The 14475-nt window shown below is 32.2% G+C and overlaps 1 long non-coding RNA gene across 1 annotated transcript; it reads right to left on the bottom strand.

The window, feature by feature from the left end:
* Positions 1-9067: 9067 nt before the first annotated feature.
* On the bottom strand, positions 9068-11828 carry LOC134266078 (uncharacterized). The gene is made up of 3 exons (XR_009991885.1): positions 11697-11828; positions 11481-11536; positions 9068-9247 (listed from the first exon to the last, which is right to left on the bottom strand). It is a non-coding gene; the product is annotated as an uncharacterized LOC134266078 (long non-coding RNA).
* Positions 11829-14475: the final 2647 nt, after the last annotated feature.

Genomic DNA, 14475 nt, shown 5'->3' with positions numbered 1-14475 from the left:
AAATGTGTTTTTCAACTTTTATCAAACAAATTAGATTTTTAATCGCTCCGTTTGTTTTTTAACAACTTACATTGTTTTATTTTACAGCCTAAATCTGCACTGTTCCTCTTTCTTTTGTTTTCTTTAATGTATATGCAACTGTAATTATGTGTAGTTTATTGATTACAATACAAAAAAAAAAAAATAAATAAAAAACGAGGTCCCTGTACGTTGTTGATTTTCTATTACGTGATGTATGTCATTTTTTAAATATCTGCACAGGACTAGTGTCAGAGCATGTAGATGTTTCAAATGCATGTTTAGGTTAATTGGTGATATCTGCAGTAAGATTACATATTCTAATTAAACCTTTTACAATATTAATATACGAGAAATACAGCAAACAATCAGATTCCTTATTTGTGATTTTTTTATTAGTTTCATGCTTAAACTTTTCTGTATATATATAAAAAAATTGCTTCCTTTCTGATATAATAAGGGTTTTATCAGTTTATATTCTAAAACTACGATGTATTACAATTCTATTCATAGAAAAAAAAATAATTTAAGTGCGGAACACGTACTTTGATTACATCAATAGGATAAGGAATAGCAACAAACACAGGAAGTGTGTGGAGATGATAACTTGTTTATGTATAAGGAAGTATCAGAAAATGGAACCCTTATCCAAGCATCCTTTAGAGATGTGATGGAGGAGGGTCATTTTCCGAATTAGCTGAAAGGCTACGAGGGTTTAAATGGAATATCGTATCGCACTTAGACCCGTGTACCTTATTTTAAAGTCTCGAAATAAAAAATATTTACACCTGAGTGCTTCTCACTCCATGCTACGCAGGGGTGATAAGGAAGCATACGGAATATTCTATTATAATTTAATTTTGATTGTAACGCGTCATTTGATTGGATAAAAAATTAATCTAAATTGTATAATCTGGTTTGCTTACGTCACAATGACTTACGTCAAAATCGTATCAATCCGCTTGACGTTACGTTTGAAATATGAACAATTTGAAGGCGTTTTAAAGAGAGATATTGTCTTGTTTTTTATTCTAAATGATTGAAAATTAAATTATAAGGAATGAATTAAATAGCAACCCAAATTATACTGCTATAACCTGGGTTGGAGCAGTTTACGCTTTTTTATAAACCGCTTCGCGGTTTATAAAGCGTAAACTGCCCCAACCCAGGTTATACAGTATAATTTGGGTTGCTATTTAATTCATTCCTTAATTGACTAAGTCAGTGATACATTATGACGTCATAGTAGGCGGGATGACGTCAATTTTACAAACACAAGTTTTCGTAATATTAATATTCAGAGATGTAATTTAACTCTAGAAAATACTTACAAACGTGTAAACATTTACAAAAATATAAATGTTTTTATTTTGTTATGGTCTATCTGTCATTTTCATTAAAATCAACCATCGATGACGTCATATGTGTACATCAAGTAACTTGGGAATTGATCATGTCGTGTAAAGAGAATTTGGCTAAGAACAGCATGTACTGATATACGTAAAATGTGGTTATAAAGCAAATACCGTGAATATTACGTGGAGATCATATGTAGTTAAGTAAATTAAACAGGGATGCTAATTTATTTTCATCGATTATATTCTCTTTTTAAGACAGTCAGGTATAAACGTATCCCGGTCGGCCTTTCCTCTGTCATTCCTGACAAAAATAAAGCAGCAGAACAAAAATAAGCTGGATATTTCAAAACATGAGATTTATACAGATCGAAAGTTCGCCTTCTAAAATACTTGGAAAGTGTTTGTTGCTAGAATCTCGAGTTAAGCATGGTTTTACGAAAAATCTTGGTTCATATGTATAAAATTCAAAACATCGGGTAAAGTTTCGTGCGAATGTGTGGAATAATTTTTTTTCTGACAGGACAGTAGGATTCTAGGAGCACTTTTATGCAAAATAGATGTTTTCCGACTGTATTATTTACTCAAAGAATTTAATAAACTCTGGGGTATTGTTGTTCTGTTAGCTTTTTAATATTAAGGAACATTTCGCTATTCATAGAAGTCACGTGATGCCGTGGTGGTGGCACACGTTTTTGCGTTAGACACTTTTTGATCTTTATGCAATAGTTAATAATAGTTTATGTTTATCAGTGGCTTGGGTTAATTATGAAACTAAATTATCTTCAAAAAGTCTTAATTTCCCGAGAAATGATTTATATGCTTCCTTAACATACCCGCGTATATAAACTGTCTGCTGACCATTGTCCATGTCTAATTTTAAGCATAATAGTTATTTCTAAGTTATTAAGTTATTTTTAAATTTGTTGTCAAGCGGTGGGATTCAATTTATAAGACAGATATCCTTAGATCATAAACATAATATATAGCAATGGGAGGGTATTTAAACCCTCGTAGCCTTTCGGCTAATTCGGAAAATGACCCTCATCCATCACATCTCTAAAGGATGCTTGGATGAGGGTTCCATTTTCCCTTATTGAGCCTCCAGGCTTTATTCAGGTTTAAATGGAATCTTTAAAGACATATGTGACAACAAATTTAGAAAATATTTAACAACAAAGTGAGCAAATTATAAAATAAAGGTAACTATAAGTATATCAATACAATAATTAAATTTATTAAATAAAGTTATGCATGTACATACAATTACTTTTAAACAAATTTATTCTTACTACAAAATTGTCAAAAAAGAAAAAATCTCACATTCGATAATAACACATTGTCTTCTCACTCAAAATTCACTGTCACCGGATTGTCCTTAAATCACTGAATGGAAGCATATGGAAATCTTACTTGATTGTCCTCCAAGATCAAGGGTGAGAAAGTTCCACCATTATGAAGAAGCTCGCAACACAGTATAAGCAAAGGAATTTGATAAATCTCTTCTGTAGAAAGTATAAAAAGTTTTTGCGTTAGCCCAATTAGCAGTTTCAAGAATTTCTTTTAATTGTACACCCCCAGCAAAATCTGCTGAGGTGGAAGCACTTCTATAAGAATGTGCTGTAAATATTAAATCATCAATACCAGATTTCGATAAAATTTCTTTTAACCAACGAGTCACAGTGCTTGTTGAAAATTCGTGGAAAGTTTTAAATGAAATTAATAATTTATCTGATTTTCGTTTTTCTTTAGTAATTTTATATACTCTCGTAAAGTATGTAACACTGTCACACAACACCTCTTATCTAGAAAAGAACTGATCTTTTTCTTGCTGAACTTCATGACCTGGCCTTGAAGATTTTTGTAATTCATAAATTGTGAACACTACGTGTTCACCATGATAAGCCATTTAATTTATTTTTAAGGAAACTGGAGTTTGATCTTTCTGAGCTGTAGTCAAAGGAATGAAAGAGGCTGTTTTCAAAATTAAACTTTTAAGATCCAAATTCTCCAAGGGATAAAGTGATTTCAAATACTCAAGCACTTTACCAACATCCCAAGTTGTGCTATATTTTGGTTTTGGTTTCTTATTAAGAAAAACACATTTCATAAATCCAATAATTGTTGGATCTTGGTTAAAAGAGAAATTTCCACACACTGACAAATTTTGAACAATTGAAGCCTTATTAGAGTTAATAGTATGGTAAGAGAAATCATTTTCTGCCAACCATGAAAGAACATTTATGATCTGATTACAAGAGGGTTGCAAGGGATTAATTTTTTTTCTGATTGCACCAAATGACCCACTTATTCCAAATAAAATCATAATTTCTTTTTGTGCTTGGTCTCAATGAGTTTGTAAAATATTCGATTGACTTCTCTGAAAAGCCTTTACTTTTGAGTTTCAGCCTAAAACAGGACAGGCGAAAAGAAACATCTTTCTTTTGTTCCTAGGATGCAACTGATTGTTGTGTGCTAGACGTAACAAATTGGGTATTACTGGTAATCGAATGGGTTTCCCTATTAACCTCCCTAGCAGTTTTGGATACCATGTCTGGGTGGCCCACTTTGGAAAAATGAGAATTGCTTTTCTCTCCCTGTCTTCCTCCAGTTTTTGCAGAAATCCTCAAATTAAACTGAAAGGAGGAATAATGTAAGGATTAAATTCAGTCCAAGATATAGAAAATGCATCAGATGTAATTGACATTGGATCTGGAAACCATGAAAAATAATTATCTAACTGTTTATTCAATCTAGAAGCAAACAAATCTATATCAGGATGAAATAATATCAATGTTTCACAAATATGATCAAAAATATCTTCATAGATTTTCCATTCTATGGAGTCACTAAATGATCTTGATAAATAATCTGCAGTAACATTATTTTTCCCTGCTATATGAACTGCTGAAATAACGATATTTCTTTCATCACACCAAAGAAAAACTTATTTTGCAATCCTTAATAAAGATATCACTGAACCACGTTCATTATATACATAACTGACTGCTGAACTTGTCAGATCTTATGCATATATGAGCATTCTTAATTTGATCACATAAACACAGTAATGCAAATTTAATGGCAAATATTTCTAGGATATTTATGTGTAATAAAGATTCAGCTTCTGTCCATCTACCACCTGTATGAATTCCATTTAAACCCCAGCCAGCATTTGATGCATCTGTTTCCAGATATATGTCAATTTTTGGGTATCTGATCCATTTACCATTTCTCTTTTTAATATTATTCTTCCACCATAAAATTTTAATTATACACTCTTCATTTAACAAAATTTCACCAATAATCATTTTCAGCAATAGTGAAAGCATAAACTTTGTCTCTGTCTAAATATCTAAAATATAGTGCACCTATATTTATTGCATATAGTGATGATATAAATAAACGAATGAGCTTTGCAATTTCCCTTATTGAATGCCTCTTCTTCTTATTAGTCCCCTACCGGTGAAACCGGGGGGACTATAGGTTTCCTCTGCGTCCGTCCGTCCGTCCGTCCGTCCGCCCGTCTGTCTGTCTGTCTGTCTGTCCGTCTGTCTGTCCCCGTCAGTCTTTCCCACTTGGTTTTCCGCACTTTTTTTCTTAACGCTTTCAGATATTGAGCTGAATTTTGGTATGTGAGTGTATCTTAATGAGTTACAGATCAAGTTTGAATTTCACTTCGCTTCATTGATTTTTGACAGAATTATGGCATTTTGAATATTTTTCATAATCGCTTAATTAAGATCGGGTTCGAACTGCGCTAACTTCCGATTGTCAACAAAAATATGAAGCGAGGAAAAGACGATGGAGAAATTAGTTGAATTTTCGTCTTAATGTGGATTATTTTATTAGTTTTAAGGCATTTACAACTTGAAAATCTTTCAGTTTTACCTTGGACATGACTTTTGCATATTATAAAATGACATCCTGAAGAAAAAGGGGAATCCGGTAGGGGACATGTATTGCTTATGCAATACTCTCAGAATGCTTGTTCTTTAATACAGCTTCATATTCTAAAATGCATTTTTCCAGTTTTTCATTAGGTAAATATACTTTGAATTCAACTGAATCAATAATGTGCCCTAAGTAAGAAATTCTGGTTGATGGCACCAACATAGACTTTTCTAGCTATTTACCCTAAATCCTTTTTTTTTGTTTCACCAGAAAATTTGCATTCGATTTGCATGCTTTAAAACTATCAGCTTCAATCAGAGAATCATCTATATAGTAAAAAGAAGAAATCACTTGTTTTCTCAGATAAGCAAAGACCGGTTTCATTACTTTGGTAAAGACTCTGGATGCAGAAGCCAGTCCAAAAATCAGAGCATTACAATGATATAAAATTCCATTCCACAAAAAATCTGAATCCAAAGTCTCCATTTTAAAATGATGATATTGAACAAACTCATTTGATTTGTTCCAATTTCTCACTGGTCTATATTTACCATTCTTCTTTTCAACGATAAAAATGTTCGAAATGAATTGTCCTGACGCATAATTCGAAACACTGATTGCCTTTTTGTTAACAGATTTAAGACTTCATTGTCAATTTATTTTTTCAAATTGTTCTCTATTAAACTTAATTGGGGTTGGTGCCTTCTTTTGAAATGGTATACTCTCAAATTCTATTCTATATCCCATAATAGTGTCCAAGATCCAAGGATCTTTAGTAATTTCTTTCCATTTTCTATTTTTTTGCTAAACCACATGCAGTAAATGCTTAACGCTTAATATTACTCACATTCAGTATCCTTGATATGTCCTTCTTGGTGCCGTTCCCCTGATTCACCATATTTTGACCTGCAATAAGTTGCTTGTGAATTTTAGAGGCGTCTGTTATCGCCTTCATTCTCTTTGTCACGTCTGATGGGAATAAAAATTTCTCCTGAATAGGTGATGATGCCGAACACAATTGTAGGAATTTTTTATGAACATATGGTCGTAAAATATAACGACGCCTGACGTTTGTTTTGTACATTGTATTACAAGCTAGAGTGATGGAATCAGAAACATGTTTCTTTGCCTGTTTCATGTCAATTTTTTTTCTTAAACATTTCCACCAAATTAATCATTGGAACAAAAGCAAGGCCAAGAATTTTCTGTGCTTCTTGAATTGTTTTGTCTCTTTGCTGCACATTGACAAACAGCCAATTCCAAATTTCAGAGTTGATAAGTGGGGGTACTAAGTTTTTACAATTTTCTGTAACCTTTATTTCTTCCAAATATATTGACACATCAGCTTTCTGTGTGCAACCCTTTTTTATAAATTTTGCCAAATTATCAGACACAGCACAAAATTTTGTCTCATCTTCAAACACTTTTGGCATTGACATTTGTTAGTATCTTCGTCAAAAAATACTTCTGGATAATTATACACCGAAAAAAGATAAGATTGATCGAAAGTTTCTTTTTCCCCCGGAAAAAAATTCTTCTGTCGTATCTTGGTTTTCAAAACCGGAAGTACTCGCTTCGTTATTTTTGGATTTTCTGAATTTTTTAAAAGTTGTTGGAGCATGGCGTTAATTTGAGAAGAATTTAATTCTTTCTTTTGTTTTTTGATACCTGTCATAGGGACATCGTCATTTTTTCGTTTTGTAGATTTCTTATTAGCTGGCTCTATGCCTTTCTTATTTTTTTCCTGGGCCTTTTCCAGGTCCGTTGCTTGAAGCAGCATTAATGGACATCGAGCTACTGTAGCAACACTTGCATTTCTAGTGGTTGGGCCCTCATTTTCATCAAGCTCTTCCTTCGAGGCAAAAAGCTGCACTATGTCAGCATTTATTCATCCTCCGAAGTTGATTCCGATAAATTTCTAGGCATAGTTAACTCGTAACAAACCAATAAAAAGTAATGCAGTTAACACAATGTGCTAACCTCAAGTAAACGGGGTCTTTTACACGAAAGACATGAACAATGGTCAGCAGACAGTTTATATAGCATGGTGTGAGAAGCACTCAGGTGTGAATACTTTTTATTTTTAGACTTTAAAATAAGGTACACTGGTCTTGGTGCAACACGATATTCCATTTATACCTGAGTAAAGCCTGGAGGCTCAATGAGGGAAATTGTACAAAGTGAGTCGAAACAAATATTTCTTGACTCATCAAAGGCGGCAGTATAGGCAAGTAATTTTTTTTCGATATTCTCAAGTTCAGTCCAAGGAGGACTATTAAAAACGGTTTTCAGAAATATTTGATTGTAGAAGTAATTAACAAATCCTAAGAAATGCTCTATTAGTAATAATTTGAAAAGTCTGTTTAGATATACGGAAAAATAAATTGATCTAAAAGCAAAGTTTGAAAAAGCTAGTTTTAATTTAAAGTTCACAATCTAGGTCACAATCTAGGTCACAATAGCCATTGACTTTCGTGTCATTTGATAGAACTAATTAAGTGAAAAATGCATTCCAAATACATGTACATGTATGAGGTCTTTCGCATGGTTCAGAAAGTATGGCAAATGTTCGAAAATGCTATTTTTAGCATTAAGGTTACAGTCAAGCTCAAAGCCATTGACCTTTTCTGGATTGTTCATTTGGGAGACATAAATGTTGTTCTTGTTCCGAGGATAAACGGGAACATAGTTCTTGCTCTCGCCCAAAGATACCTAATATGTGCCCCTAATCTATTGATCCGGGCGCATATAATGTGTTTAACATATATACTATGTCTTTGTATATTTAAATGACATTTAAAAAACCTTAGACAGTCTTCTAAGGTGACTATATGATTTTAAACCTGCGAAAAATGGATTAAATTTCTGTTTTTTTAACAACTTGTATTGTTTTAATTCACAGTCTAAACCTGCATTGACCATGTAAGTCTTGCTTTAATGTACATATACATGCGCTATTTGAGTACAGTAATCATTTGATTTATATAGACCTGTTAAAATATTAACCAATGAAAACCATAAGTATCCTTATTTGTGTTTTTATTTGTTTCATGCTGAAAGTTTTCTCTTCCTAAAAAAATTACTTCCTTTCTGACATTATGAGGATTCTATCAGATTAAATTTTGCAGTTATAACTCTTTTTATAGAAAAATATATACAAGTGCGGAACACTTGCGTTGATTATATCAATAGGATAAACATCAGTAACAAATACAGGAAGAGTGTGGGGATAATAAACTTGTAAATGTATAAGGAAGTATCTGAAAATGGGTTTTCAAAGTATATATTAATTTCCGTTTATTTGTTCATTTTTTTATGTTTCCAAGATAAGTAATAAATAAAATAATGATCAATAATCTTTTCTTCTTTCTTTCATGAGTTGACTTAAGAGTAAAAACAAACATTCATAATTCTCTTTGTGTTATTCTTTCGTTTCATGACTTTCATTTGAAGCCTGATATCCAGAATGTGTGGATGTTATAAGCATAGTAATACTGAATGCTACATACACTTGATTGTATATAAGAATAATTTTCTTTTTTAGTAATCAGTCAGCTTGGTCGCGTGAAAATTTGCATGGACACCGAAGCTTTTCTAAGGCATAAAGGTATCAAGTGGTCAACAGGTTTGTTCTTCAGTATCAAAATTCAACAATAATTAGGATTTTCCTAGTTTTCTAATATTTTATATCATCCATTAATATTTAACAATGTAAATATTGATAAGTGCATTAACATAACTCTGAAGTCTATGATAGACTTACCCACAATTAGCTATAGATAACAAAAACACACATTCAACCTGTTAATGATATGCAAAGTGTTTCAATTGATATAATAAATACAAACCAACAATGTGGCATCCTGTCGTTATATCACAGCTATTGTTGTCACAGATACACGTGCTCATACACATCATACCATATCTTGGATATTCACACGACTCAGAACAATTATCTCCATGATATCCAGGATGGCATACTAAGGATAAAAAATGCAGGTATAAAGGCTTTTGCAAGCAATAAAAATTAAAATATACCAATCAAAGCTGACTTTTCAACTGCAATTATATTAGATTTGAATGAAGAGTAAGTCTATCACAAATTTGCCAATTACAAATTTGGTGGCGGTTCTAAACTCTTCAAGCTAAAGAAACGTGTGGGAACTTTAATTCTTAAGCGTACGGCCTTTTCGAAAAAGTAATGGTAAAAAATCGCAATATTGTTCCACCATTGCAGCAAAACAAAAAGTATTAAACTTATTCAAATTATTCATTTTCTGTTAGAAGGTTGACTTCATGCATTGAAGGAATCTTTGAAGTTTTTTAAAATAAAAAAATAGCAGGATTATTTATGATAAAATAGACGTGCTTGTAAAAAGAAAAAGATGCCCCCGTTTAACTCTTATATCAAAGGATTCTTTCCCACAAATGCAAGTAAAGCTCTATGTCAAGAATTATTCAAATAAAGTTCTTCTTTCAAGGAACCTACTTGTGAAACATGCAGGCCCTGACACATACAATTTAAAAGTAATGTTTAACAAAATGAAAGTAACTAAAACTACAAGATCAAGATCAAGGGGTACAAAACAAAGGTACCCCAAATGAAACTTATAAAGAATACACTTGTGAAACAGAAAGTCAACTATTTAAAAGTTATAAACAAGGTTAAAGATTTCTTAAACAGGTCAAACTCCAAGGCCAAAGTTTTAAAGTTTTGGTATCCATAGGAAGATCTTGTAAGGAGAAGTTAATATGTGAAGAAGGATTCCCCAGTACAAATTGATAATAAAAATATGACCAAGGAGAACGTTTTTTAAACCTCAAATCTCAAAGTCAACGTCAGAGGTAAAACTTAAAGAACAAAAGAACAAGCTCCAAATATTCAAAAGTTTTGTCTTAGGTAAAAGCTTTTCAAATGATGTTCAATCTCAAAGGTACTGGTCTATACACCCACGATAATATTCAAAAATAGGTTTTTTCGTCTGACAACTACAGTTAAAATAAACATATGTCAATGAACATGTGATAAAAATTCAAAATCCCTATTTTTGAAGTAATCATGAAATGAGTATTACGTTATACTGGTCATACAAAGTTTTGACTTCAAGTATGTTAATAAAATAAAGTACACTGCTTTAATTCTTTATACGAGTATATTTACCAAATCATGGCCTACCGTATATCAATATATTATCATTTCTGTTGGCCATCGTGGACTTTATTATGAAAATAAAACGTTTGTCCGCGAATGTTTTTGACAACCTTTGTTAATTCCAGAATATTCGATTTGAAGGTACATATACACATGATCAAAGTATTTAAATTATTATTTTTTGTTTCCTTTTCTTCAAAAGCAATTGTCTTCATTTTAAAATTTGAATGAGTGAATAGAACAATGCATTTAAAATCATTATAACTAGATCGTTAAAGGTTTGAGGTGCTTCTTTCTTGTTATTTATATTTTTCCGGAATCTGACTACTGCAGCATTTGATAAGACGCGTTAGAATTATTTTTTTTTGTTTACGATAAGTCTCTTGCATTATCTTCCTGGTTAAGGGCTTATACACCTAGCAAACTCTGAACAATTCATTAACATTACAATTTTGTTACCTTAGTGATTTATATCATGTGATAAATTTATTAAGGAATATCTAAACACTGCACACTAAAGAGCTCCATTTATAAGGTATTTTTATGCAGTAAGAGTGATCAGTCCTTAGAAGTATGATTAAAAAAAATCACTTAATTACACAATTTGTGATAGATTAAAATACATGTATTCTTAGCATCATACATGTACAAGATCAATAATAAGGAATTGAAATCATTATTTTTAGTAATTTCCTCAATGTAAGTAAATTGCTGTGATTTTTGTTTACAAATAGTCCATTTTCATTGAAAAATATTCCTGCGAAAAAGCCAGGTACCCTATATTATAGATGAATGAACAAGTGTTAATATGCACACCTTTATATAATATATAGTCAAAATAGCAGTTTCTGCTGGTGTTTAGAGCTTTCTTAACTACACAAAATAAATATCTGGCTGACATGGTTTTGGGAAATACCATCTATGAGGTTCAATGAAAGAAATAATCTCAGAATGACAAAACAAAATAAAAACAAAATAAAAACAAATGAATATGTAATTTGATTTTCTTAATTCATATTCCACGTTTTGTTATGTAGGTTTTTAACAAAAAAGTACTGTACCTGTGCACTTGTTCAGTGAGTTGTTCCATACAGTCCCGGAACAGCATCCATTATAACTTTCAATGAAAGTAGAAATATCGTAATGATAAAGAATTGAGCAATAGCATTTAACGTTACCGTTGCAAATATTTCAAAGAATTAAAAAGAACAATTTAATAAAAAATTATTCGTTTATCAATAAAAATAAACAATTATTATAATATAATGTACACATACTGTTCCTTACAAGGCCCTTTCTGTGCTAACCTCAAACAAATTTGAGCACAAAGAATAACCCTTACTAAATTGTTCATGTCTTTATTTTGTCGCTTTTGAATATATAATAAAACTATCACATCCCATTCTTCCTGCTTTCAATACAAATTGAGAATGCAGCATAACACTCAAATCAGAGATTATGGTGCTTTCATGTCTTTCTATCAAATTACGTCAAACAATATTTTAACATGAAAAAGAAGTATGTTGAGTGAATTCTACAAGTTACAACGAAAATAGGATAAGGGATAAGTGGTACATGTATTGTTTAGATTAAATAATTTTAAAGTCGAATTTTTCAACCGCTAAAGTTTTCTGATTGAAAAGAAATCAATCAGGTCTACTAAATTTATTACTTCCTCAGTTCATTAGACAACTTTCATTTTCCCGATACTTTGCATGAACTACAAAGTTCAGGTTCAAGTGAATCCCTTAATTAAACTTGATCAAAGATTTATGAATATTCAAATAGTTGTAGTAACAAAGGTATAATAATATAATAAAATTATATGCTCGGACAATCGTATGTTTATCGCCCCCCTCGACATCAACAATTTCCCTAGGCACAGCCCCATTGCCGTTCAATGTGTGCATAGTATAATATAAAATAATATGATATACAGTACCGACCAGACCCAACCTGACACAAATAAAGCAGTCCCAGGGCAGTCCTAGGGACTGCTTTCTGGGATTGCTAAAACAGTCCCAGAGCGGTCCCAGAGCAGTCCCAAAGCGGTCCCAAAAGGCAGTCCCAGCAGTCCAAGAAAACATTCCCACTGGGCGGCATTTATTTATTCAATGGGCGGAGCTTACTCAAAAATGAGATTTCTAATAAACAATGGAAATATAAAAGGCGGCTGATTTTTTTTCTGAACAGTATGCCAGGAATCCTTACTATGCGAAGGTCATTCACATGTATGAGCAGTACGCACATAGAAACAATTTGAAATAATATTTATTGAAAAAAGAAAGCTCTCACCCCAACATAAATAAATTACAGTGAACATGAATGTTTAATCACAATTATCTGGAGTTTATTTTTATTGATACAGGTCCCCATATTTATTTTTTATGCAGATAATTGAAATTGAATATATTTTATTCCAGGAGAATTACTTTTAAATAAATCTTCTTTATAAATCATGCATATGACCAATTTCCATACTATGGACTATGGGAATACTCTTAAGCTATTTTCTTTAGTTTTGGAGCTTTTGAAAAATTGTTAATTTTGCCAATGCCAAGTTATATTTTTCAGTCAGGATTATTTTTACTAACATTTCAGTTTAAATTAGGCCAAAATTTGCAGCCCTTAACCAGCAATGGTGACGTCTCCATATCAGTGAAATATTCTGGAGAGGGACGTTAAACAGTATACAATCAATCAATCACACATGAGGGAGCAAAGCAGTCATAGAAAGCAGTCACAGGGACAGCTGGAACTGCTGGGTCCCAGCTGTCCCAGAGCATTCCCAGAGCTGTCCCATAGCGGTCCAAAAGCAGTCCCGGGGACTGCTTTCTTGGACTGCTTTGGTGTCAGGTTGGGTCTGGTCGGTACTGTAATATAATCTTATATCGTATATAGTGTAATACCTATAACCTTTAACAAAATGTTCAAATACAAATCTATACAGTCTATCATTTCCAATTATTTTTAAATGGGCATAAAAAATCGATGTTCGACCGCTTAGTGTGATTTTGGACTGGTCAATTCGGACATGTTACGTCACAGAATGGGGAGAGCTTTCTCATTTTTTTTTCAACAGTGAATGACCTGAGGTTACTTTACAGAAGACAGTTCAAAATACACGTATGTAAAAAAAATAGAATGAAAAGATTAACAAACATGATTTATTAACTGTTTTGGGCAATATGTTGTTTGTCGGTTCCTCGATTCAAACTGTCTGTCTGAGGCCTTTAGCTTGGTTCTTGCGTCCGACGAAACACATGTCCCCTTCGAACTCAGTCAATTATTGCATAATATTATAAAACATAGTCCCCATTTAATAAAATAAGTTTTAAAACAAAAAGTTCATTACACTGCCTATTCACTGGATTTAAAAGGGCCCCCAAAAATGCTATCATGTTTATGTTACTTTCAGATTTTAAAGATGTAAATACTTCAGCAATTACGTCAGAATCTCTAATGTTTAACAAATTGAAAAGTTGTTTTTTTTCTTCAGGAAGAAGATAATATTGGAAACGTGATTATCCGCAATGCCTATTCTTTATGGCTTGTTCAAGCATGATTTATTTTCCCATATGATCTCTTAGTCATTCTTTAAGGATACTTTTATTTAAATGGTACGTCTGAATTTTCGGTATATTTTCTTGCTCTCCATTTTATTAAATAACGCACGTTCTGTATGAACTGATGTTTTTGCAGCTTTCTTCTAATCTTGGGTAACAAAACTCCTGCCATTTAACAATAAACCGTACAAAAACCTTCCCATGAAATTTTGATGCTCCGAAATCCAGCATTGCTTTTGAATTAAGAATAAACAATGTATATGAATACATGTAACATTGAGATTTAAAATCTTTTTTTCCATATGTTAAAATTTGCGAACATATTGAGTTACTGTGGTGCTACAACTAGACCGGTGACATTTTTATTAGAATTATTGAGGGATCTTTGTCGTGCCAGCATCTATCTTGACAAGGAGTCTTGGGGTCTTTTTTGTTTCTTCTCAGTTATCCGCAACGTTAATTTTCACTTCAAGGTACCGAAAGCGCTTGG

The sequence above is a fragment of the Saccostrea cucullata genome, unplaced genomic scaffold (assembly GCF_032062105.1).
Source record: "Saccostrea cucullata isolate Sc308-1 unplaced genomic scaffold, CSIRO_AGI_Scuc_v1 ctg10252, whole genome shotgun sequence".
Classification (NCBI taxonomy): Eukaryota; Metazoa; Mollusca; class Bivalvia; order Ostreida; family Ostreidae; genus Saccostrea; species Saccostrea cuccullata.
Note: the sequence above shows the minus strand (reverse complement) of the source record. Positions and strands in the feature narration are given on the sequence as shown.